The following is a 27,363-nucleotide window of genomic DNA, read 5'->3' on the forward strand; positions in this document are numbered from 1 at the left end:
AAATTAGAAGTAGAATTTGAATCCAGGTCTCTGACTTCAAATCTGATGATCTCTGGTGATTGTTTATGTCCTTCAGCAAAGGACAAGAATAAGAATATAAATCTTTAAAAATGTATATTTTATCCTTAGTCCAAAAGCTGAATAGGCTGGCTAGAAGGCCAATAGGTTCACCTTCCTAAAAGTTCTATTTTAAGCAGAAACTAGACAACTACTTATAGGGTATACGATAGAGGGGTTCTATTCATTTTGGGTTGGACTAAATGATCTGAAATTCTATGATTCTATGAACTATAAATTAATTTAAAAGGGAAACTAGCAGCTAGAGGAGTCAAAAAAGGCCTCATTTAGGAGATAGTCCTAAAGTTTTGAAGGAATTTGGTATTCTATGAGATAGAGATAAGAAAAGAATGAATTCTAAGTATGAGAGAGCTTATGTAAAGGTAAGGAACTAAGAAAAGAAATATTTTCTAAGTGAGAAAACTTGTCTAAGGAAAAGACAGAAGACCTGTCTTCTGGAGACAAGAGTCAAGTTCTTTTTGTCTCATCATCCTCTGAGAGTTTGTTTCTAACTTTGCTTTTAATTGACAATCCAATGACCTTCAAACTTGTTTGAGATGCATTCCTTTCAATTTTTTGAGCATACATCCCCAGTAGATGTGTATTTACTTTTATATACATGATATACTCACATTGAGAATTATGTACACAAAAAGGAAATTTTAAAAAGATAAAATTAAATAAAACTTGATCCTAGAAAAGGAAATCAGTGGAGTCAATTGAATAGGGAACTGACATGGCTATTGCTATGTTCTAGGAAAATTACTTTGGCAGCTATGTAGAAGGTAAATTGGAGTGCTTGTGGTAGGAACAATACCAAAGGCCCTGCCCTAAGAAATTTAGGATGCTTTTAGCTAAAAAATTATTAAAACCATCCACAATACTTAATTAGTTCAGTGGTGACTATAGGCTTAACTTGTTGATGTAGTTTTCTAGTATCCAAAAAAAAAAAAAAAAAAAAGCCATGGCACAAATGGCTACTTTGCTCCTCCATTATGACCAGATAACCAATGCTGGGCACAGGGAAGCTGTAATCTCCTGAATTAATACTGTATTCTCACTAAATATATTTTCCCAGATCTAAGTGCCTTTCTTGTGTTACTGCTAAATAAGTTTTCATTAGCCCCCTGAATCTTTAAAATATTTGATGTGAAAATTTTAGCTTTTGGTCAATTATTAGGGATAAAAGAGGTAATTATGATCTTGTGGAACACTTATGACAGTTGGATATTTCTTACAAGTTTGTAGATTATACTATATTTATGCTTTACTATCCTGTGGAATTCCATATTTTATAGCAAGTTCACCAAAAGGGATTTACCTATAGTGTTAATGATGAAGGTTTTCCTCAATTTTTTTTTTGATATGCCAGGTTACCTTGGTAACCTTTCTTTTTGGTTTCTAAAAACATCTCTTAGCAGCCTCTTCTGAAGAAGATACACACTCCATTTTGTAGGTTATATGAAGTTCTGAAATACATAGTGTCTGAAAAGTCCTGGCGCAGAGTTTAAACCTACTCTAAGACTTTTGGGATACAAAATAATGCAAGATTGTTTTAGATTGGAGCACATTTTAAAAAAATTAAACAGGATGATAGGATTATAGAGCTAGAATGACCATATTGTCATGAAGCCCAACTTATTTATATTAAGTAAAGAAGCTCTTCTTCAAGTAGACATATTATTTTTAATTTAAAATATTTTGAAGGCTCATCAATAGCTTGTTAGTTTTCAGTATGAGTTAGTACTTAACTTCTAGGTAGTCAATGAACCTAAACATAAAGAACTAAAAACCTAAACGCCATCCATGGAAGCAGTGGCAAAACTAGGTTTTTCAATGGATGCTGCTAGACCTGGAGTCATAAAGACAAGCTCCAATCTGACCTCAGATGCTTCCTAGTTATGTGATCTTGTGCAAGTCATTTAACTTCTGATTTCCTGTTTTTTCTCATCCATAAATTAGGGATAATAATAGCACTTACCTCCTAGGATTGTGGTGAGGAAAGAAATGAGACATTTATAAAAAGCTATGCAAATGCTGGCTAGCTATTACTATTATTCTTACTACTATGTTCTAATATGCTATGCTTTATGATTTTTAATCTAAATTGTATTCCAAAATAAATCTTACATTTAATCCTGTCAAATTCCAGAGTTTTCCCAGTTTGATTTTATTTGAATTAGGAACTTGCTTTTAAAAAGGAAAAAAAAAAAGTGACAGAAAAATAAAGGAAAAATTATGAAGTATTTTTTTCACGAAAAGTTTTTATATTTTTTAAATTTTTAAAGAACGTTTAAAAATGGAGTTCGGAGCAAGAGCGATGAGACTATTTACAGAACTGAACAAAAGCCTGGCTACAAATTTCCATGGAAAGTATACTGGCACTTCAGCAGATGGTGGAGTTCACCTATGCTTCAGTAACGGCGCAGGAACTGTTTCATCTTGTTATTTCTACTGACTGTTTCTACTAATTTTTCCGATAATGAGCTTGCTGAACTGTGTACGAGTTCTGCTTGGTCCTGCTCTCTTGCATATAGGGACAAGAGAGGGGTCAGGGAGAAAAGAGAAGGGAAAAGTCAGCCTTTGGGGGTCATTCAAATCAATGTCGAATCAGCATGTTTCTGTGAGTTGTTTTAGAACAAGCGCTATTGAACCCTTTGGTTTCTCAAACGACCGAGAGCAGAACCAGAGTCTATTCTGTTTTCTCGACTGGGGCCAAGAGACTCCCGAGTGGACAATGCCATGTCTTTCCCTATCTCCTAAAGAAATCCGGAAACGAAGTAGGGAAAAAAGCCTAATTGGAGGTCCAAAGGTCGCGGGTTAGATACAGTAAAGATCTTGCAAAAAGCGATTAGGGTCATTAGACTTACTCTCCCTTTCGCTAGGACCCTCCTTCCTTATCTGAATGACCACCGGGAAAGCTAGGGGATGAGGGGGGCGGGGGGAGGGAGGGAGGTGTGTTCAAGGGAGGGAGGATCTGAAGGGAGAAGGCGGAGGCTCTTGAGGACTGCATTGGGAATTGTAGTCCTAGGCATCCAAACCCTAAGAAGCTGCTCAGAGACTGAATCCCCAGGAAGTAACTACAATTCCCAGCGCTCTTTGGGGCCCCAGCCGGGAAGTCCATGCGCAGTGAGAGCTACATTGTATCCTATTAGGCTGGGAGTGATGTCACCTGCGAGCTTGTAACATACTAGCCACTACGGGGGAAACTCTTTAAACGGATCCCATTGTATTCCGAGCTGCCTTTCGCAGCGTTCGGAGGCTGCCCAGGTAAGGAGGGAGCGCCGCTCTGCGCGTCTGTCGCTCCCTCTAGCTCACGGGGACGTAGCTTCTTCTCATTCATTAAGTGGCACAGAGAGGGCACAGTGAGAAGCGATCGGGCTGCGTGTTCATCTCGGGAAGGGAGGTAGGTTTGCGGGGTTTGCTCTTCCTCCCTGACTTTCCCTCTCCTCCCCTCTCTTTCTCGCCCTCTCCTTTTCCTTGAGCTGCGGGAGGAAGTAGGTAAATTTTAAACCCGTCGTTCAGGTTGGGTATGGGTGGGTACTGGAACAGGACAGCTCTGTGCTTTCGGGCTTAGACTGAGAAGTCTAACTGCCCCTGGGCTGGGGTGGGGGTTGGAAAAATGGCTGCACCTCAATGCAAAAGTGAGGCGAGCCGGGAAGCGGGGGATTTAGGGGGAAAGACGAGGCTTGTTCTCCATCTCTCTCCACGCCCCCCACCCCCCACCGCTTTCTTTCGTGTGTTTTCAGATGTGTTCTTACACAAGGTAAATTGACCCTGTCCAGTGCGCCTCCCCACCTCGGGGGGAAAGCTGTGAAAGCCGGGGAGAGGGAGGCTAGAGAAATTTTGGCCCCAGTTCGCTGCTGCTGGGCAGCGCGGCTACCGAACAACTCGCTTCCTATCACTTAATGCCCCTTCACCTTGGGGGCGCTGTGGGGGCTACCTCTGATCGGGGGTCTGGGGTAACAAAAGCTGTGAGGAAAAGGGGGGTCCTTGTTTCCTGGATGCTCTGAATTCCAGCTCCTAGCTGTAGAGGAGTGGTTGTGAAGAAGGCGAAGTGGTGAACTCCTCACCACCCTCCCCATCTCCAAAAAGAAACCACCCTTTCTTGCCCCGATCATACGGTCCGACTGTATGTGCAATCAGTGCAAAGTTCGAAGCAGAATGTCGGGGGCTATGTACATGCAGGAAGGCGGGGTGTTGTGGAATAGAGTCTGGCAGTAGAGCCCTCCAGCTGGGAGGGCGGGAGACAGTGCAGGAAACGAATGGTGGTTAAAGCCACCGCAGTGGGTTGTGGTGCCAGCCACTGAGCTGTCTAGCTGGTTGTTCCCGTCCCCATCCCCAAGGCGGTGCGCATCTCCGCCCTTGCCCTCCACGTTTTCCGAGATGAAGGGCACACCGGTCAGGCTTGCATCTGGAGGCACCGGATCAGCGGGGTGATCAGTTGATATCGTTTCGCTGAGCAAGAGGGCTGAATAATCTGGTTTTCCCAGTGTCTTGAGGAGGAAGTGGTGTTGAGCTGGCTAGGTTTCCCACCCTTCTGCATAAAGTGTTGGAGGTTAGGGGACTGATACCAGAGGGACTAGGTTCTCGAGTATTTGTTTGTTTCCTCATCCAGAACCCTGATCTTTCCTGAATGAAATACTATTCCTTTCATTTTATTTTTTCCCTTTACCCCTTGTCAACTGGTTTGCTCTGTATAATTCGATAGGTAGTTTCTTGAAAGATGATGCTGGATTGTGAATTGAAGTGAAATTTCCTTGCAGGAAGGGAAGATGAATTCCGTTGCTATGGTAACCGCTGTTAAGAGAGTCTTAATATCTCTCACGGTTTTCTTCATATCGGGTTTGCTAGCCCCTGGAAAGGCATGACTTCGTGGGCGTGGTCAAATGCTTGCCCCCTGTAGAGCTGCTTTTCTAATTGTCCTCTTTTACCCATCTGCTCTAGGAAATTTTTCTCTACTGTCTTTTAAGAAGAGTTTTAGATATTTGTATTCGAAAGTCCTTCATCCCTCTTTGTGTTTTTTTCACCTGTGCCTGTCACCTGAAGCCTGTGTCCTCTCATTTATAAATTGCATTAGAAGACATTGTTATTGAAAGCAGTCTTGAGCCTTTGATTTTTAAACAATATACTCTTCCTATCTTGCTAAAAAAAGTATTCTTCAAGACAATAGCCTAAGTAAGGAAATAATGTTGGAGATAGCCCTTTGAGAGCTTATTCTTCTTTTCTGAGACTGAAGAAAAATTCATTGTCTTTAATCTAATTTGTCATCTGTGAAGTTGATTAGGAAACGAGTAGGGCCCAATGAATAAATAATGAAAATGTCTTCTCTTCAATGGAAATCCGAATATCTGGATTCCAGTTCCATTTTTGATAATGGCCAGATTGCTACCTCCTGAGATTAAGCTTCTTTATCTGTAAAATGCAAATATTACATTTACAACCTCCTTCCCTCCTTGCAAAAATGCATTTTGAAGAGCGAATTTTGTAAATTTTGAAGTGCTATGGAAATGAACTATTTTTAATGTAATAGAATTGTTTACTTAAAACGGTACTACATATATACCCCAATTTAAATGGCGTTCTTCTAGGAAACTTTCTGACCCAGCTTTACTACTAAATTGTTATGCCCTTAGGAAGTAATATAACTTCTGTGACTTCTTTTGTGGAGTAAGGGGGCACATCATATCTGCAATTCACTCAAAATTAGAAAAAAAATACATCTGAAATCAGAGACTAGATAAATTCAAAGAAAAGAAATTGGCCTGTGCTCAATTCTACAATATAATCCTGTAAAAACCATTGTGGTAAAAAACCTGAGGGGTTTAAAGCCACAGCAGTGACTTGTAATCCTTCATCACTATTAACAAAATAAATAAAAAATTTACTTTCTTAAACTTGTGCTTCAGTTTTTTTTTTTTAAATATAAATGAATGTAAGGACTGCTTAGTAAATCTTTCTCAAAACAATAACTGCTTCAATCTACTTTAGCCAGAGGTCCAAAGCCTGATAGAAGACCATTTTTAAAACAATAGCTATGACTGCAAATAGAATGAGCTTAGTAGGATCCAAAAGGACTCTACTTGTTATGTTGAAACTAGCTTGTGCTATTGAGCTTCTCCTTAGTCTTCCATCCTAAAGCTACTTGCTGAGTTTTTGCTTTTGGTAAATTGAAACTGTATTTTAAAGTCCAAATTTCATGTTCTCTCCCCCAAAGCAAAATTCATCCTATTTGCAAGTGGCAATGGTTTTCTTAATATAAGTTCCTTAACAGTGAAAATAGAAGTGTAGTTCCTCACATGTGACTTTGCTTCTCTCTCTTTCTACTTTTGTACTATCTGATCACCACGCCTAAAATGCTGTGCCTTTCACCCTCTTTCTCTCCCTTAAAATCCTATGCATCTTTCAGGATTTTGTTCAGAAACTACTACCTGCAAGAGGCCTTGCCTAGTTCCCTAGCCACTACCCTCTTCTTTCCAATACTAAAAGGCCAGCTGCTGGAATTTTAATGTATTCTAAGATTACCTGGTAGGAGTAGTACCCGTTTTGCTTAAGTAGGACTGTTTACTCTTTTAAAAAAGCTAGAAGACTGTCCTCAGGATTTGATTAGGCCATATGATTTGGGCTTGAACTTTTTTTATACTTGAATACATTTCTTATTATTAAATGTTTTTTGGTGAATAAGTATTTACCTTGAGGCCACTCTGGAACCTGAATCACTGGACTGGCTTTGATTAGGTGTGGCCCAGAAAACTTTTTATCATGTCTGTACGTTCTATTTTTATATATACTTATATATCTATATCTATATCTATATCTATGTAGATATAGATATATCTACCTTATCTCTTCTGTCTGAATGTAAACTCCTTGAGGGCAGGGGTTGTTTGGATTTTTTTCTTTGCATTCCTAATTGCACTGGGCCTAGCATTTCCTAATGCTTAAATAAATATCTGTTGATTGTTTTCCTGCTTCTTAAATCCATCAGTTTGTCTGCTAAGTTACACAGTTATGTGTAACTGAAATGGCCATTTCCTAAACTTTATTCACCTCTTATTTACATACTAAATATTTATATACACATTGATGTTTGCACATCTTATAGAAAATACTAAAGGTCACAGAAAAGAAGAGATTTACCAACTCATTAAATGTATATGTGTACACATGTATGTTCTCATTTATTTTAATAAGTGGACCCATGATTTCATCAGAGTAAGGAGCTCCCAGGTGAAGAATTCCTTTACAAGTGTATTTCAGTGTCTTTAAGAATTGTCTGGGTCACTGAAAGGTTAAGTGACTTGCCCTGTTTGTCTGTCTATTTATCTAGCTAGCTTTCTATCTTTCTATCTATCTAAACATCTAGGTAAATGTTGGATTTAAAACATGGCAGTTCAGTTTCTCTTATCAAGTTCAATACTTTCTTATGTGACTTTTGGCAGAACATCCTGAATCAGGATTAATTGAGCTACCCTATGCATTATGTAAAGTTGATTTCATTCACTAATGAGGCATTTTGAATTTGGTGGCAGAGGACCTGGATTCAAATGCCATTTACATACCTGTGTGATCCTGGCTGAACTCACTTAAATTCTTGGAGCATCAATCTTTTGAAAAAAATTGAGGGGCTATATGACCTTTTGGGACTTTTTTTAACCATGCAGATAATTTTGAGTTAGTAAATTTTTGTAGTGGGAATTTTCATTGACTGATGCTCCAAGTTGAACAGTTCTAGGTTTTAAAAACTTTTTTGTATTCTTTTGTGAGTGTTTTAGCTTTGAAAAAGTATTTTTTAAATCCTTATTTTTGTTACCTCTTTGTTTTTTCCATCACATTCATTTCTGCTTGTCTCTTTTCACTCTACTCATCTCTTGTAACAAAAGATTTAAGAAGGAATTGGGGGAGAGAGGAAATCACATTTAGCAAAACTAACCAATACAACTTCCATATTTGACAATATGAAATTTTGAATATCTGCATGCTGTTATCATCTCCTCCAGTCCTTCTCTGCTCCCTTTCCCCTCCCACCCAAAAAAAGGAAAGGGACATTTTCTCAACTTCTCCTTATATAAAGCTTCTTCATTAAAATTATATAGTAGTAAATTGTTATTTTGATTCAGTTTAATTCTGTCTTCCCATGCTTCTCTGAACATCTCATTTTGTCATTTCTTAGTGTGCAATAGTCCCTGATATTCACATACCACAATTTGTGCAGCAGCCATTTCTTTTTTTTTTTTCTTTTTTCTTTTTTTTTTTTTATTTAATAGCCTTTTATTTACAGGATATATGCATGGGTAACTTTACAGCATTAACAATTGCCAAACCTCTTGTTCCAATTTTTCACCTCTTACCCCCCCACCCCCTCCCCCAGATGGCAGGATGACCAGTAGATGTTAAATATATTAAAATATAAATTAGATACACAATAAGTATACATGACCAAAACGTTATTTTGCTGTACAAAAAGAATCAGACTCTGAAATATTATACAATTAGCTTGTGAAGGAAATCAAAAATGCAGGTGTACATAAATATAGGGATTGGGAATTCAATGTAATGGTTTTTAGTCATCTCCCAGAGTTCTTTTTCTGGGCATAGCTGGTTCAGTTCATTACTGCTCCATTAGAAATGATTTGGTTGATCTCGTTGCTGAGGATGGCCTGGTCCATCAGAACTGGTCATCATATAGTATTGTTGTTGAAGTATATAATGCTCTCCTGGTCCTGCTCATTTCACTCAGCATCAGTTCGTGTAAGTCTCTCCAGGCCTTTCTGAAATCATCCTGTTGGTCATTTCTTACAGAACAGTAATATTCCATAATATTCATATACCACAATTTATTCAGCCATTCTCCAACTGATGGACATCCATTCAGTTTTCAGTTTTTAGCCACTACAAAAAGGGCGCAGCAGCCATTTCTTTATCATTGGGCGTCTACTTTGTTTCTTCTTTATTCCCCCAAAAGATAAATGATATTTTAAATATTTGGTAAAAAATATTTTGGTATATATGATACCTTTTAAAATTTTTTTTGGAATTAATCAGTTTTCCAGCATTCAAGAGAACACTGGAAAAGCCTATCAAAGAGGGTAGAGTCTACTAGAAATCTTTTCCAGGCTGCTAATAGCTCCTAAGATATTGTTTGAGAGTATGAGTGAAATGAGTAGTTTTATTTTGTTTTTGATATTCACCATTTTAAGCAGTCAAAAACTTCTCTCTTTTAGTCTGTGATGATGGGAGGTGTGCTAAAGATTGAGAGTATCATTTACTTTCATATTTGATACTATTTTTAAATTTACAGATGGTAGGGTATGATTCTCAATACAAATTGCCAAGTGTAGTTAATGGGGTCAATGTAAATATATATGTCACTGATAAAGATGGCTCCACTGATTATTTGTTAGGTGGTTATTTTGAAAGTTGAATGGAGGTATGCCAAGGAATTTCAATTTTTATGTTTGTGGAATAATCTACTGTGCTAAGAATTTTCAGGTGAATGTGGTTTTATTTGCACTGCTGTTTGTCAAATTGCTTTCTGTTGCTGGAATTATAGCCATCAAAACATAGGAAAATGTTACCTTTTGTAAATATTTTTTTGTAGTGATATAGAGATTTGGTGGCTTTGGCTTGAAAAATCTTGGTCTCTATTAAATTTTTTTTAAGTTGCAGCTGTTTGGATCAACATAAACACAAGCTTACACCAAAAGCTGGTAACCACTGGGAGCTTTAGGAGAGGCAAAAAAAAAAAAAAAAAAAAACCTTTGGTAATCTATATATCACATGAGAAACTCATGATTATTGATAATAACCTACTATTCTGGATCAAAAAAAGTGCTATCTCATACTCTGAATTTATTCATAAATTCAAATAAGTGAAAAGTGCTCTTTATAAAGAGTTACACATTTTCTGTCAAAATTTAGGACTAATCTGGAATGTAACTCTTGCCCAGCCCTTTTTTTTTTTTTTTTTTTTAAGATGGCTTTTTATTCTGACTGGTTATATTTCCATGCTATTGAGATCAGGGTTCTGGGTTCTTCTTGGATACAGACTGATCAGATACTTAAAGACTGTGCAGAGAAGAAACTGAAAGTGTTGTGGTTTGCTAGATACAAATGTTTCATTAGCGTTTTAGGGTAAGGGGAAATTCAAAGGATGATATCTTATTATAAAAGAACAATAACATCATAATATGGTCCCTCTCATATTAAACCTTGAGGTCAGGAGGATGCTAGATGTTTCTTTCATAAGCAGATACTGGGGTTGTACAATAGGGGAGAGAGCAGAGCAAGTTCTTCAGTAGAATTTGGTACTGGATAAAGAGTCATTTCTCTCTCTTTGATAAAATTTTATTATTAACAAACATTTTTTAAGATTTAAAACTTTTTATTATAAAAAACATACACATAGATACATTTTAATATTTACCCTTGTAAAACCTTTTCTTCGAATTTTTTTTCTCTCCCCTTCCCCTAAACATCAGGTAATCCAATATATGTTAAACACATACACTTCTTCTATACATATTTCCATAATTCTCATGCTGCACAAGAAAAATCAGATCATTTTAAAAGAAAAAAAATGAGAAAGAAAACAAAATACAGACAACAACAAAAAGTGAAAATACTACGTTATGATCCGCACTCAGTTCCCACAGTTTTCTTTCTGAGTGCGGATGGCTCTCCCCATAACAAGACGATTGGAACTGACCTGAAACATTTTGCTGTTGAAAAGAGCCATGTCCATATTTATAGCAGATGGGCAGATATCAAGGATATAAAAACTGAAAATGACATTTCAATTTCTGTATTTTAGGGGTTTTATTTTAGAGATTAAAAATATATTTTTTGAAAATAGTGACTTGATAAAAGAGTAGAGAAGTGATAAAAAACCAGATAGGCTATTAGAAGTGATATTGAGAAAAGATATCAATCCATGAGGGTAATGCCAAATCTAAAGACATCTATTTAAAAAGTCACAATGGAAAAATTGCAAGGAAGTAAAAGCCTTCACTGGAGGGGGTGGGGGGGAGGAGGAAGTTGAGTTATGCAACAAAAAGGAATTGTTTAAAAAAAAAACTGTAAGAAGATAGAGGAGTCATAGTATGCTGGAGAGTGCCACCAAATTTGACACCAGGAGCAGAATTTGAATCCAACCCTCCTGCCACATGCCTATGTGACTTTGATCAAATTTCTTAATTTCCCTGAGCCTCAGTTTTCCTATGTGTAAAACAAGAGTTTTGAATTGATATAATGCTTTGGTTTTGCCATATTTTAATTTATCTTCATTGTTGAGTTCAATGATTTGGAAAATGATGCAGTCTGAAAGCCCTGCTGAGAGGTTGAGTTGCCAAAAATAACTACTGGTCAGATCCATGCCATGATGCTGATAATTATTCTTTCAGGGCAACAAATAAGGCTTTTTAACAAGTAGTCATTAATTTAATTTTTTGTGACTGATGATTGGTTTGGGGAAGATGTTAAAGATACTATTTTGTTTTCTAGAGGAGATCAGCTCATTTTCTGTCCTGTGTCTCTCCTATCCCTTCCTTCTTTTTGTAGGAAGATGGCATTTGTTTTTTTTGTTTTTTGTTTTGTGTGTGTGTGTGTGTGTGTGTATGTGTATATATATATATATATATATATACACATACACACACACATGTTATACATATACATACATATATACATATACATACATATGTATATATACATATACATACATATATACATGTATATATATATATATATATATATATATAAATAAAACTTCTCCTTATTTGTGTTTTGTACTGAAAGAGGGAGGTAGAGGAATAGAGCATGTAGATGTATGAATAGTTGACCACGATTAAGTTTGTTTTAATGTTTTAAAAAGATGACACATTCTTATATTTGTCTCTAATTCAAAGAAAGTTGGAATGAACCTCAGAGATTGTCTTGTCCAACTCATAGCTGAACAGAAATTCTTTTTTAACATCCCTAACAAGCAATGAGAAGTGGTCATCCAGCTTCCACTTGATGGGGAACAGACCTCCAGGGATGGAGAATAGATAGCAATTCTTTGTGGTTAGAACCCACTACTTTTCTATGCCAACTCCCACTGGGAGACTGACTTTTATTTTAGACAATCTATGCTTTTAGTTTGACCTAATTTCATTTCGGCATCCATTCTGTAACTGAAGTTTCCTTTCTCCCATGTCTCATCTCTACCAGTTTCGACCCTCAGAATGTAATTTTAGCTCAAGGTATCAGTGAACTGCTTTATTGTGAGTTTTTTTTTTTTTTCAATTACTTTCACATAACGTAGTGAGACAATATAGTCTGCTAGTATGCACCTTTGCATACTTCTGAATATCAACCATATAAAATATCAATATATAAAAACATAGTTTCTCCTTTGCCTTCTGATTTACAAAAAAGGAGGCTATTGTAGCATAGAGGGAACTTCTCATATTAGAATTCTCTAAGTTCTCCATGTGGAACAAGTTAGAAAAGTATGGAGAGAGAGTTATTAGGTTACACTTATATCTTATCACTTGGTTCCCTCTGGGTTGTTATTGTTTATACTCTCTCCACAGCCCAGGAATCTCTTTAACTGAAAACATGCTTGAGGTATAAAGATACTAATATCTTGTCTTCATTCTTGTGGCTGTACTTGCTGATTGAGACTTTAATCTCTGCAACTTCACTTCCAATTGTTCTAGAATGTTTAACATTTGATGACTCAGATGGCACAAATGTCATACTTATCAGATTTGTAGAGGACACAGAGTTCTGAGGAAGGGTTAACATGTTAGATATATCAAGCTCCAAAAAGCAATGACCTAGGATAAAGGGCCAAATTTAATAAAAATCAACTTTGCAGGTACAAAATAGAGACAGTGTGGTTAGACAGAATTTCATCTGAAAACAAGTTAGAGAGTTTAATGGCTACAGGCTCAATATGAGTCAGCATTGAGATTTTTTTTTTTCCTTCTCATTACTAGACTTGTGACTTCACTGATAAAAGGGAACTTCCCAGGAGGAAGGAAACTCCCTTTAACAATTCAGACACCTGCTCTAAGATTTCTAATCATAAGGAGCAGTTAAGGGACTTCCCAGAGACACATAATCAGGGGACCAGAGAGAGAATCTGAATGCAGGTCTAAAGTGTCTCCTTATGTGGTGGAGGAGACAGCAGTGTAACTGTACTGTCCCCTAGTCAAACCACATTTGGACAATATTAAGTTCTGCATATCCTATTTTAGGAATGCTATTGAAAAGCTAGATTTAGATAGTGATAATTCAGATAAAAGTAGCCAGATTGATGAAAGCTTATTAAGAACTGGTTAAGAGATTAGGGATGGCTTTTTAGAAAATATGTGATTGGGGAGCATTCTAACAGTGTTTGATATGCTGTTAGGTTGGGTTGAAATGGGAATGAGAGAGCTGACAGAGACATAATTAAGCCTGATGTAAAGAAAACCTCTGTAAAACATTAGTGCTGTCCAAAAGTGGAGCAGAAGGGCAGCTAGCAGTTTTTGCGGCTGGAAGCAAGCACCATCATAGGCACTCCTACATCGGTTTTTAAAGACTATTTGAATTGAATGTGAGGGAGAACTTGGGATGCCTTCCCATGATGATGAGGCAACATCAAATGTGGAAGGGAAAAGGAAAGTGTTCTGCTAATGAGTGAGCCAAGGAGGAAAAGTGGAGTATGGAGGGGACCGGACAGGGCTTTACCATCTGGCAGATTTCTATTTTAACAAATTCTTGTTAATTAGATGCTGACATGAGTTGATTCGATGATAATGAAGGACTAAAATATTCTCTTCTTCCAAATTTGAATACTCTGGTAGAAAGAAAGGCAATGTATTTCATATGCCTATGTCGCTGCTTCTGAAAATGGTAGGTCTCTTACTGGTCGTCTTTATATTAAATCCTGGTGACTATTTGTTTTGGATTTTGTAAAGAGGTATCTAATTCAAGATAGTCCCTTTCAACTCTGAAATTTTTTCATTAAGCATGTAAACTTTGAATTCTTCTGATTTCAAGATGAGAACAATTTTAGATGCTTTTTGCTGAAAAAAAATGAGGGGAGAAAGGAAAGTTGGGAAAATGTGTTAATTTTTTTTAATAAGGGAGAGTACATTGAGGGATAAGATTAGTCTTAGTCATAATTTATTCATATGTATTTGCAGTTTTACCAGGAATACTTTAGTCCTTAAATGAAAGACTTTAGATTGATTTTTTTTAAAAGAGGTATTCACTGATAGACCAACGTTAGAGTTTTCCAAGGTTTCAGTAGATAGAATATAGAGTTATTAAAATGTTTCATAATTTTCATTGCCTCTGCCTTCTACCCTCTTCCTTCAAATTATTCTCCTGGCACATTCCTCACCCCCTACTCCCACCCTCATTGTAAATAGTAGAAACTAGGGGAAAAATATGACAAGGTAAATAATGACTCTACTATGTTCCTTTACTATATTATTTAAGATTTTTTTCTGTTACTATTTAAAATTTCTTTTATTAGGACTTTAATAAAAACTAAACATTTTCATATACAAAGAAAACAAAGAGGATTTTATATGAAACTGTGAATCTCTGTTCAGTTGTGTGTGTGTGTGTGTGTGTGTGTGTTTTAAAAGTACATATTAAATTTTACCAGAAGGCTGGCCACCTAGGGATTAAATTTTTTTTTTTTTTTTGACTAAGGGAATACATGAAACAAGAAAAAAAAAAATTATTTCAGAATTTATTTGTCCTGAAACAAGAAGTTTAAAAAGTCACTCAATCCTGTGCATTCCTTTCTACTTCTTCAGTGACAGCATAGTGCCAAGAAATCAATTAATAAATAATTGTGCATTTATTATGTGCTAGTATTGTGCTAAGTGCTTAAGATACAAAAAGGCAAAGACTACTAAGAATCACAATTTTTAGATCACCAGTAAACTTCAGTGGAAGTTTTGTACTCCTTGGAGAGGCCAGGAGAGAAGTTGGCAAAATGGAATTTATCTTACACTGAACGGAAACAAATGTCTTTATTTTACAGTTTAATTAGTCAAAGTACACAACAATATTTATAATAAGTATTTGCAAAAAGACCACCCTGAAAATAATTGTAATTTATCTAACAACTGCTGATGGCTGAGAAGTGCTATGAAGAGGCCATAAGACTCTTCAAATAAAATTTAAAAATATTCTTCTACTTAATGACATAAATGCAAAGGGAGGAAAAGGTGAGGATTGGGGGAAAGCATGAATCAGAATGAAGAAATTAGAGAGACTAAAGACTTACAGTTTATGAAGCCTCAAATTTTATGTGATGAATACTTTTTCTGAAGAAAGAATTGGTAGGTACTGGGACATGGTGAGTGCCAAGTAACGCCATAAAGAATGGAATAGATTATATTTTAACAAACTTATTTTTTGATGTGGGATCTGTTTTTGATGTGGGATATGTACTTAAATTAATTGTCTTTAAAGTCAGACTATTGACTCATCAGAGCTAAGATGAAAATCAGTTTAAAAAGCAAAGAAGAAAGAATTAAAAATTAAAGAATTGTGGCATAAGGTGGGAATAACTTAATCCTGACTCATTTAAGCAAGTAATTGAAAATATGAAATGGACAATAGAAATGACATTTACACCAACTTTAATAATATCATCTAGAAATTTAACCAATGTAAATTAATTGCCACAACAAGACCAGAAGATTCCAAAAAAAGCACTTTAGTCAGCAAATATTTGCTTGCCCAGACAAAAAAAGATGACTGCCAAAGATAGCACAAAATTAGAATGTAGATATCTGTAAGATCTCATGAAGGATGACTAATAATTATGAGTATCTCCTCATACAACAGAGGAACAGTAGATGATAATAGAGTTTAGAGAGTTTGACAAAGTATACTGTACTAGAATTTATCCCAAGGGCACTTAATGATATGGAAAGGAGAACTACAAATGGAAGGAAAAAGTGGAAAAAAAATCTCCATTTTGATAAGCCATTTGATTTTCTCCTTCAGGCATGGTGGAAGATATCACACTTGGAACCCAACATCATCCCAGGTGTATTTCTTCTCTAGATAGAATTGGTACAGAGAACCAAGGTGGAGAAAGCTACTAGATTTGGCCAGTACCTATAAAATTTATATGAAGAAAATCTGTACTTGAGACAATACAGTTTTGAGAATGTCAATAAAGTATCTGAATGAAGAGACGATATCAAAGACTTGAAAAAATCTTGGACTTTATTAAAACCAAAAACCAAAAAGTAACCAAGATTAAATATTGATCTTTATATTGTACAAAGGTATACTTCCATTAATACAATATTTTTGAATCATCTAACATGAATTGAAGACAGCCTTGATAAACATATCAATAGGGAACAAATAGGTTTTTGTAAGCAATTTTCAATAATTTACTGCATATTCTCTATATTAATTATTTTATATTAATTATAATCACATTAACCAATAATTATTTATATTAATTATTAATATTTGTTTAATTATTTACATTACAAAGAAGATGGTCAAAAAGATTATCAACAATGATAATTTATAATTGAAGTGGTCTGCTCACATTTCTTCTATCTTCATTAAATGGGAGTTCCTCTGCTATGATCCTGACAGAATTCAATTGGAATTGAAAATCATATTTGTCTCAGCATCCTTCAGGATCTATTGGTGTCTTTATAGGGTTGATGAGCTGGTCCTGTCTCCTGATATGGATTCCAGTGCTCCAAGAAGTTCACAGTTCATATTGGTATCCCTTCAGAGTGATCATATGATATACACTTAGGGCCTCTCACCTTCCTATTTGTTCTCATTCTGGAGTATGTTGCATATAACTCTCTCTGGGAACTCTTCTGGAAACATTGATTGAGAAATTCCCAGCAGTGAGTCCTGGCTGGGGCCCCAGGTGTCTTCCCCTATTTACCAGAGGAAATGACAAATGCCCACAAATGGCAACTAAGAACATATGTAGAGGCGAAATGAATCTCTGTCCATCTTTTCTACTTTGTTTCTCTCCTTGAGTATGAGTGAGCAACAGTGATCCTGAGATGACTATTTCTAGCCCTGGAAGCAACATCATGAGCTCACAAATTCCTGAATTCTTTCTCAGAACTGGCTGAACTCTGATACTTTCCACTATAGCTAGTATGGCAGTTTTTTTGAGAAGACAGCTACTAAAAGAAAGAGGAGCTTACCCTTTGGCCTGGCTAGTCACAGGACATGAAACTTGAAGAATTATATTATCACAATTGTAAGTGAAATACCAATTAAGCAGGTTCTGGAAAAAAACACTTCATATTTTGACGTCTCGACTTCCTAGGAGATCTATAAGTTACTTCTGATTTTTAAAATGTCTTTGTCAGTATGCTCTTAGAATCTTTTATGTTCACCATTTTTTTGTGTATGGAGGAAATAAATAGCTGACCTATACTCAGGCTATATTATATACTGAATACCTTTTTCTTCTCCTTTTGTGAAGGCTGTGGATATGAACCAAAACAAAAGATTTAAATGATTCTCCCTAAGGGCTCTGTAGTGGGGGTATAAAGAACCAGAGAATATAGGATATGGCTAAATTCCCTCTCTTCAGGGAACAGGCTCCCATAGGACTAAACCCAATGTGGGTGGAAATCTAAGGGTCTTTTAGTGAGGGAGAATGAAGACTCTAACTTTCATAGATCCCACAACATTTTATGTGTATTGTTATACTTAGAGGGGTCATGGCCAGGATCTAATAAGATGATTTCATTTAATCCTAAGTGCTTAACTCCATTTTGGGAGTCCCACATGTGCTTTGAGCTTTCTTTTCTGAGCTGTCTGCTTATCTCCTGTCATTGTGTGAGTATAAATTAACATTTTACATGAGGTAGTAACTAACATTAACTAGTTAATGCAGACAGAAACTTTCTGATAAGAAAAATCATCAAAATGTGAGAATATTTTACAGAAGAATTCACTGTGAGTTTTTTCTTCTTCTTCTTCACATCTCAAATCCTCTTAATATTATTCCTTATTTTTTCCACCTTTTCTCTACTCTTTGTTAGAGTGGCCCTTGTTCTTGACAAAGGATCAGTGCCTTGCAGTCTCATCTGGAATACTGCAAAAGCCTCTTTATTTGTTTTACGGCCTAAAGTCTTTCCCTTCTCCAATCCATTCTCCTTACCAAAGTAATTCTCCTGCCAAAGTGATTTCCATAGTCTTAACTATATCAATCCATTTCCTCAATAAACTCTAGTGCCTTTCCAGAATCCAATGTGAATTCCTCTATGTAACTTTTAACTTCCTTCAAAACTTGTTCCCAACCTAACTTATCAATTTTATGTTTCATTACTACCCTTCCTAAAATCTATGGTCAAAGAAGAGAATACTTCTATAGCACTTAGCACTATGCCTGGCACTCAGTAGGCACTATGTAAACACAGATCCTGTTCCTCTTCCCCTTCCTCTTCTCTTCCCTCTCATTCTGTGGCCCTGCTAATTTGAGTCTTTTTGCTCTTCTAATATATGACATTTTCCTACTATTTCCATATCTATCCTCTAGCTATCTCCCTTGCCTGGAATGCACTCCTATTTTTCCTCCACCTTACTTTTGTTCTGTCACATCTTTGCTCAAGTGAGGTCTCACATGTGAAGTCTTTCTGCCTTCCCCTCAGGTTTTACTTTTTACATATATTTATGCAAACGTTTTCTTTCCTAATAAAATTTTAACCCCTTGAAGGCAGAGATTGTTTTATTATAATTTCCTTTTGTCCTTTTATCACCAGGAACTAGCACAGTGCTGGCATGTCAGTGCTTAGATGCTTGTTGCTTGATTGAAAAATGGTATTGAATAACACCTTATATATATCTCATGTAAGTTCATAAAATGTTTAAGTCAGAAAGTCCAATGGAAATCATGTAAGTCCAACCCTGTTATTTGACATAAAGGAAGTTGAGATATGAAGAGATTAAGTGACTTGTCTAGGATCTTATAACTGCCTTGGCAAAGATGGAGCTAAAACTGAAGTTTTTTTTTTTTTTTTTTTCCCATGCCAGCTGTTACCCAGTTCTTGATCTTTTACTATAGATAGTATGTTTGTTTCTGGGGAAAACACATACACATACATACATACACACACACATACACATACACATACATTTTGTAATAGATGAATAAGAACTTACCAATTAAAGGTTATTTGCTTTGACAGACAAGTAATTTCATGTTTTACATTTTTACATCATACCTGTCTTAGCAAAGGAATGTATAGAGTACTGTCAAAATAGTAAGCTGTAGTTTGTAACTCCAAATCCCATCTTTTCTAATTCTGATTGTTCTTGGGGACTAAAAATTAAATCATCTTTTTTTGGACTGAAAAGTTGACTTCAGATCCTTAACTGGATAAAATTTTCAAGCAGAAGAGTTATGTCTACATGATATATCTGAGTGAGAAGACACAAGGATAAAACATGAGAATTACAAATTTCTTATTTTCTTATCTTTCTTTTCCCATTCCTCCCTCTGCTTTTCCCTCTCCTGACTGCTGGAAGCCAGTGTGGGTTCTTTTTTGCAATAATAGCCAGGCTCTTCTACCTCTTTAAAAAAAAAAAATCAATTCCTGCTTTCTCACCTTTGGAAGACCTAAATGGATTGGTATGTACATGTTATTGTTCAAAATAAATGTATTAACATGAAAATTGATATTCTTGTTACACATAATTTTCTGTTGTCAAATTTAATATGTATTTTTTTTTTGTTCTATTTTTCTCTTAATTGTGCACTCAACACTGTAAAAATGTTATAAAATGCTAAAGTAGGGATATGCTGGTAAATATTTAACAACTTGGAAGGAGGAAGAGGGTGGCAAATTTTGAATATGCACTTTAAAACCCAATCTGTATGATTAGTATTTTCTCCATTATCTCAAGTTTAGACAATAAATAAAATAAGAACTCAAGCTCTGATTTGTAGAGTTTGCTGATCTTGAGGTATGAGTATACACAATGAAAATTTATCAGTCAGCTTTTGAAGTTTTCCTTTATATTAAGAAAAAATTGTCAGGAGAATTTTAAGTTAAAAATGAAGTAATTAGTGAGACACATCTTGTGTAGTTATGATATTTTCAGTTCTGTGTTTCTATAAATATTCAATTTTCCTTTTTTTTCACCTTCAGAGTAAAAGAACTATGTGGTGCTGGATATATTCTATAAGCAGATCCCTTAATTTAAAAGTACTAATTATAAATAAATACATATATATGTACCTGCACATATATGCATATATGCAAATATGAGCATACCCCACATACACATACATGCATGTACACAAATAAATCTATGCATGTGTCTTGTATGTATACACACATATGTGTGTGTGTGTGTGTGTGAGAGAGATTTGGAGTCAATAGAAATGAATTTTAATTCTTACTCTGCCACTTAACTATCTCTGTGACTTTAAGTACACATTAATCTTTGTGATCTTATTTATCTTTAAAAAAAAATGAAGAGGTGAACTATATAACTTACATTAGCTAAATAAATCTGTGATCCTATGACTGTTAAAAATTGGAACTTCAGATTGTTCATATCCTTTGACCCATTTGTCAATTTTCAGATGAAGAAATTGAAACCATTTCTAGTCATATGAAAAGGTGTTCTAAATCACTACTGATCAGAGAAATACAAATTAAGACAACTCTGAGGTACCACTACACACCTCTCAGATTGACCAAGATGACAGGAAAAGATAATGACAAATATTGGAGGGGATGTGGGAAAACTGAGACAGTAGTACTTTATTGGTGGAGTTGTGAAATGATCTAACTATTCTGGAGAACAACATGGACTACTGGAACAATGTGAGATAGCCCCAAAGGACTATCAAATTGTGCATACCCTTTGATCCAGCAGTGTCTCTACTGGCCTGTATCCCATAGAGAAAATAAAGAAGGGAAAGGGATCCAAATGAACAAAAATGTTTGTGGCAGCCCTTTTTGTAGTGGCAAGAAACTGGAAATTGAGTGGGTGCCCATCAGTTGGAGAATGGCTGGGTAAATTGTGGTATATGAATATTATGGAATATTATTGTTCTATAAGAAACAACCAGCAGGATGATTTCAGAGAGGGCTGGGGAGACTTAACAAAAACTGATGCTAAGTGAAATGAGCAAAACCAGAAGATCATTATACATGGCAACAACCATATATGATGATCAATCTGATGGATATGGCTCTTTTCAACAATGATTCAGATCAGTTCGAATGGTCTCGTAATAGAGAGAGCCATCTGCACTCAGAGAGAGGACTATGGGGACTGAGTGTAGATCACAACATAATATTTTCACTTTTTTTGTTGTTGTTGGCTTGTATTTAGTTTTCTTTCTCATTTTTTCCTTTTTGATCCATTTTTTCTTGTGCAGTGTGATAATTGTGGAAATATGTATAAAAGAATTATACAATTTTAACATATATTGTATTACTTGCCATCTAGAGGAGAGGGTGGAGGGAAAGGAAGGAAAAAATTGGAAGTTTTTGCAAGGCCTTTGATGGATAAAATCATGTTAAGATAAGCCACTTGCATCCATTTGATAAATATCCCTTCAAGAAATATTGGTTGGATCCTAGAGAGAGTTTCTAAAAAACTATTAGAAATAATTAACAGCTTTAGCAAAGTTTTAGGACATAAAATAAACCCACATAAATCATGAGCATTTCCCTGTGGTACCAACCCTGTGTTGCCAGCAGCAAGAGGTTGAAAGAAAAATCTCATTTAAAATCCCTTGGAAGTGAATTTTGGAATCTGGAATATTTGGAAGTCTGCCTGCCAGGAACTATTTGAACACACTTAACAAAACACTTTTCACACAAATAAAGTTAGATCTAAATAATTGGAACAATATTAACTGCTCATGGGTAGGCTAAGTTGATATAATAAAATTGACAATTCTATCTAAATTGATGTACTTATTTGGTACCATACCAATCAAACTGCCAAAAACTTAATTCATAGAACTAGAAAAAATAATAACAAAATTCATCTGGAAGAATAAAAATCACAACTATTAAGGGAATTAATGAACTATGCTATACTATATTGTACAATAGTATATACTATAAACCACACTACAATATAAAATGGCAGTCATCAAGTACCATTTAATACTGGTCAGGAAATAGGGTGGTAGATCAGTGAAATAAATAGATTAGGTACAAAAGACACAGTAGTCGATGATTATAGTAATCTAGTGTTTGATAAACCCTCAAACTCCAGCTGCTGAGATAAGAACTAATCATTTGACAAGAATTGTTGGGAAACTGGAACAAAACATGGCAGGAACTTGGTATTGATCAACATCTAATACCCTATACCAACATAAGGTTGAAATGGGTTCATGATTTAGACATAGAGAGTAATACTATAAGCAGATTAGGAGAGCAAGGGATAATTTATCTCTCAGATCTGTTGAGAAAGGAGAAATTTATGGCTAAGGAAGAATTAGAGAATATATTAAAATGCAAAGTGGGTGAATATTATAAAATGCAAAGTGGATAATTTTGGTTACATTAAATTGAAAAGTTTTTGCACAATCAAAACCAATGCAGCCAAGATTAAAAAGGAAGCAGAAAGTTGGGAAATAATTTTTACAATCAGTGTTTCTGATCAAAGCCTAATTTCTAAACTACATAGAGAAATGAGTCATTCTCCAATTGATAAATGGTCAAAGCATATGAACAGAGAATTTTTAGATGGCGGAATTAAAGCCATTTCTAATTTTATGAAAAAACCTCTAAATCACTCTTGATTAGAAAAATGTAAATGAAAGACAACTTAAAAAAAAAAAAACTAAATTAAGACAACTCATATTGACTAAGAAGTTAGGAAAAGATAGTGATAAATTGGAGGGAATGTGAGGAAACTGGGACACTGATGCATTGTTGGTGGAGCTGTGGAATGATCCAACCATTCTGGAGAGCAGTTTGGAACTATGCCCAGAGAACTAAAAAACTGTAACTATAGAGACTGAATGTGAATTGAAGCATAGTATTTTCATTTCTTTTTTGTTGGTTTATATGTTTGTCTTTTTCTTTCTCGTGTTTTCCCCCAATTTGGTCTGATTTTTCTTGCACAACATGACAAATATATGAAAGTATATTTAAAGAATTGCACATATTTAACTTGTATTGCTTGCTATATTGGGGGGATATAAAGGAAGGAGGAAAAAAAATCTGGAACACAAAGTCTTATAAAAATGCATGTTGAAAACTATCTTTATATAATTTGTAAAATAAAATATTATTGAAAATAATAATAAAGAAATATTGGTTGATTTGAGCTAGCTGAAACTTAGGTATACTTTATATAACTTTTCCTAACTTCAATACTTTTGATATATAGTTCATTTATATAGGAATAATTAAATTCATTGAAAATGCTAGATCTCTTTGAAAAAAAAAATCTCTTGTGATTCTGTGAAAATCAGAGTTGGAAAAGACTTTGGAGAAAAATCATTTTGTCCAACTCTTCTATATTTTATACCCATTTTGTAGATGAAGAAACTTAATATGTGGCTAGTATGAGATTCAAGCCCTCCCCCCACCCCATATCCTGCTTTATATTTCACATGTGAAGTTACTGATATCTTTTGTAAGTAGAATAAAACAAGAAACTCCTCAGGTGTTCTAGAATAGGGGTTGATAAATTAAGACCCATAGGCCAAATCTATCCCATTGTAACTCAGAAAAAGTATTATAAGCAGAAATTCTTGAATTAATGCAATCTGGCTTTTTATATTACATTATTTCAATTCAAAAATTGTTGTAAAGAGCAATTTTCTGGAAGAATAAAAATTACTGAGTGGGAAGGTAATGAAATTCACTATTTTCCCTCAACTCTATTTAAGATTTGGAGGATGAGGGGGTGTAGTACTCCAAATATTTTGAGGTGTAGAGATGCAGAAATTTATGTCATTGAAGTGAGGAAGGAGTATCCATTATATATTTATTGTGAAAATATTATTAAAAACAGTAAAAGCATAAAGCTTTTTTCTAATATGTTTAAAAGCATTGCCTATTCCTAATTTCCTTTAGGATGCTATGCTGGTTAGAATAGTAGATTGTATTTACTAGTTTTTTCTACTTTTTTTGTTGTTAGCCAGATAGTATTATAAAGTGCTTAAAACAAGTGTGAAGTATAGATACAAGTCCTTTCTTCATCGGAAAAGTTTTTGTTTAATACTGCTTCAAGAAGTATATCCAACTTTTTCATTCTCCTTAACCAGATGCAACTATAATTCTACTAAAACAATGTTACATTCCCAGAATATTTTGAAGGAAAACCCAGGAAATCATTTATCATTATAAGCACTGGTACCTTTGTATGATTGAAGGTAGACCTTAGCAGAGCTAACTGTGCAACATCATTGCCTGTTATCTCCCTAAGGAATTCTAGGACCTGGTACATGTTCATTTGAATGGAGAGTTGGAGTAGATTAGAAAAAAAGATCTGGGGGAAAAACCTGATGACCCTGGAATTCTGGAGGGTTGTCAGCCCAACACTGTTTGGGGTAAAGAGCTTTTCTTTTGTCCCTTGGCTAAGGGTGAGGTTAAAGAAATTTAGTCCCTTGGATGTCAGTGCTTGGTTAAAACACATGACTTCTTAGTTCTTACTGTTTGCTCATTTTTTTAAAGGTAAGTTCCAGACAATAAAACCCTTTTATTTGATGTTTAATGTTGTATTTGTAGGCTCCAGTTTCATAAACTTTTTTTTTTGCTGATTTTACTATACCTACTCATATTAAGAGATATAATATAATCAAATGTATATCAATATCCATTAATAAGCATAATGCTACATGGTGAATAGAGTGCTTGACTTGAAGTGAGATAAAACGTGGGTTTTTATTTTGGCTTGACCACGAGCAAGTTATGTAAGCTATTAGCTTCACTTGGTTATGACTATGGACAGGTTACTTAAGCTATTAGCTTTACTTTTCCACACATAAAATGAACATAATATCTAAATTATCTACCATCCCACTCCTGTTGTTATGTTGTTCATATAAAATCTAATGCAGATAAAATGTTTTGTAAATGTTAGTCTATATAGATATCAGCTATTATTATCGACAAAGAAGGTCATAATAGAATTCTTTAGTATAATTTCTGGCAGGGAGTATGGTAGACATATTGGGAAGACAGTAAGTTACTTGGGTTAGAAGACATATTAACTAATTGATTTTCTCACAGTCCTTCATGAATAAATACTTATTCCTAGGAGTCATTCAAATCCGAAAATAATGTGACTCGTAAAATTGATTTTAAAAGTCAAACACAGTGCCAAAGAAAATGGTTTTTGCAAAGTGAACAAAGGATCCTCACTATATTTTCTAGTGGAAAGTGTAAAATTGGCCTCAAACTTTATCTGTAGTTTTAAGGCTTCTAATAGCTAAATTTTCAGAAATAACTTTAAGGTGGGAAAAAAAAAGGGGGGGGGGGAAACAAGCTGCACATTGTTTGGTGCCTAAAAGCTAATGTCTAGTGTTTTTATTTTTCCTTAGTGGTAAAGAATTCAAGCTCATTTAAAGATATAACTAAAAATATATTTATGAAATATATAAATATTCTCTTGTTTACATATTACCCTATCGTCTTTTATTATGAAGGTTTAAGGGATGTTCTGTGTAGATGAACAATCGTTTCTAGGAAGTCTAAAGACTATTAAAAAAAATTCATTCTTAAATGAATAAATACTTCAACAAACTTTTATTAAATTTTTTTATTTAAAATTTTATTAAAACTTTTGATTTTCAAAATATAAGCATGAATAAAAATTTTCAACATTCACCTTTGCAAAACCTTGTGTTTCAAAATTTTTCCCTTTCCCCACTCCCTTGCTGCACAAGAAATATTAGATCAAAAAGGAAAAGAATGAGAAAGAAAATTAAATGCAAGCAAACAACAACAACAAAGTTGAAAATACTATGTTGTGATCCACATTCAGCCCCCATAGTCTCTCTGAATGCAAATGGCTGTCTTCATCATAAGATCATTGGAACCGTTCTGAATCATCTCATTGTTGAAAAGAGCCGTGTCCATCAGATTTGATGATGGTATAGTCTTGTTTCTGTGTACAATGATCTCCTGGTTCTTTTCACTTCACTTAACATCAGTTCATATAAGTTTCTTCAGTCCTCTGAAATCATCCTGCTGATCATTTCTTATAGAACAATAATATTCCATAATATACATATACCATAATTTATTAAGCCATTCTCCAATTGATGGGCATCCACTCAGTTTCCAGTTACTTGCTACTATAAAAAAGGCTGCCACAAACATTTAACAAGCTTTTTAAAAAGCTGATATATAATATTTACTTGAGAATTTGAATATTGAAGTTATAGCCTTATGAGAAGAGGGATTGGGGTAGGCCTTCCTTTCTTGCTTGAACATTGTGTGGTGGTATTTTAAGCAAAAGACTAAAGAGTTGGATTATGTCTTCTACTGAAGTGTGTGGGTGTCAGGGTAATAAGATTAGCACCTTTGGTGTGAAGGCTGGCCAAGCCCTTTTCAGGGCTGAATTCCATCTTTGGTGTTTGTGGATTGTTACCTGTGGATTCAAGAAGCTATTGCATGTGCAGCAGTCACATTAGGTAAATCATTTTGGCATTTTAAAGTACCCAAGAACCCTCAAACCCATTGATGATTTAAGGGCAGAGTGAAGAGATGTAAACAATTTGTTCCTAAGAGACCATGACTATGGTAGAAGCAGGTGCTGTAGAGAACTTAGAGCTTGATTAGACATCGAAAGTTATCCACTGTATTCTTGGTTATTACCAGCCTTCTTGACTTTTTTCTTATGCTGGGCCTCAAAGATTCTGGAAGAAAGAGTGCATTTAAAGTTTTGATACAACTCTGCTTCATATATCCATTTATGTGCAAATGAAAGGAAATCACCCATACCATTTTTTACCTGTAGGAACTATGGGGACCTAACCAGTAGTACAGCCTTCTGAACTTATATTGGTTTGATTTGCTGGACACACTGTACCTTGACCCCAACATAATTGTGTCATTTTGGTACTATTTGAGAATAGAGGACAATCACCAACTGACTTAGGTGGTCATTTGAGGAATTCTTTAGTCTTTTTTCCTTTTATCATCCCATGGACTAATATCTTCTTGTCTCCTTCTAGCCATTTGGATGATTCCTTCTTCTTTCTGCCACCCTCATGACCTTTTCATGTGTATGTAACTTTTTAAAGTTTTCTGCTTAAATTGAGATTCTTCCTTTTCTTGTGTTTTCCCTACACATAACACTATCTCCCTT

The 27,363-nt window shown here is 35.1% G+C and overlaps 1 protein-coding gene across 3 annotated transcripts in view; it reads left to right on the forward strand.

Moving 5' to 3' along the window:
- Nucleotides 1–3,186: 3,186 nt before the first annotated feature.
- DAAM1 (dishevelled associated activator of morphogenesis 1) overlaps nucleotides 3,187–27,363 on the forward strand; it is a 201,860-nt gene continuing 177,683 nt past the window's right edge. Inside the window, exon 1 of one of the 3 annotated variants that reach the window (XM_031952665.1) lies at nucleotides 3,187–3,463. The gene's annotated coding sequence lies outside the window, so the exon portion shown is untranslated. The remainder of the gene's footprint in view (nucleotides 3,464–27,363) is intronic. The other 2 variants (XM_031952666.1, XM_003759314.4) reach the window with 2 other exon arrangements.

The sequence above is a fragment of the Sarcophilus harrisii genome, chromosome 2, assembly GCF_902635505.1.
Source record: "Sarcophilus harrisii chromosome 2, mSarHar1.11, whole genome shotgun sequence".
NCBI lineage: Eukaryota > Metazoa > Chordata > Mammalia > Dasyuromorphia > Dasyuridae > Sarcophilus > Sarcophilus harrisii.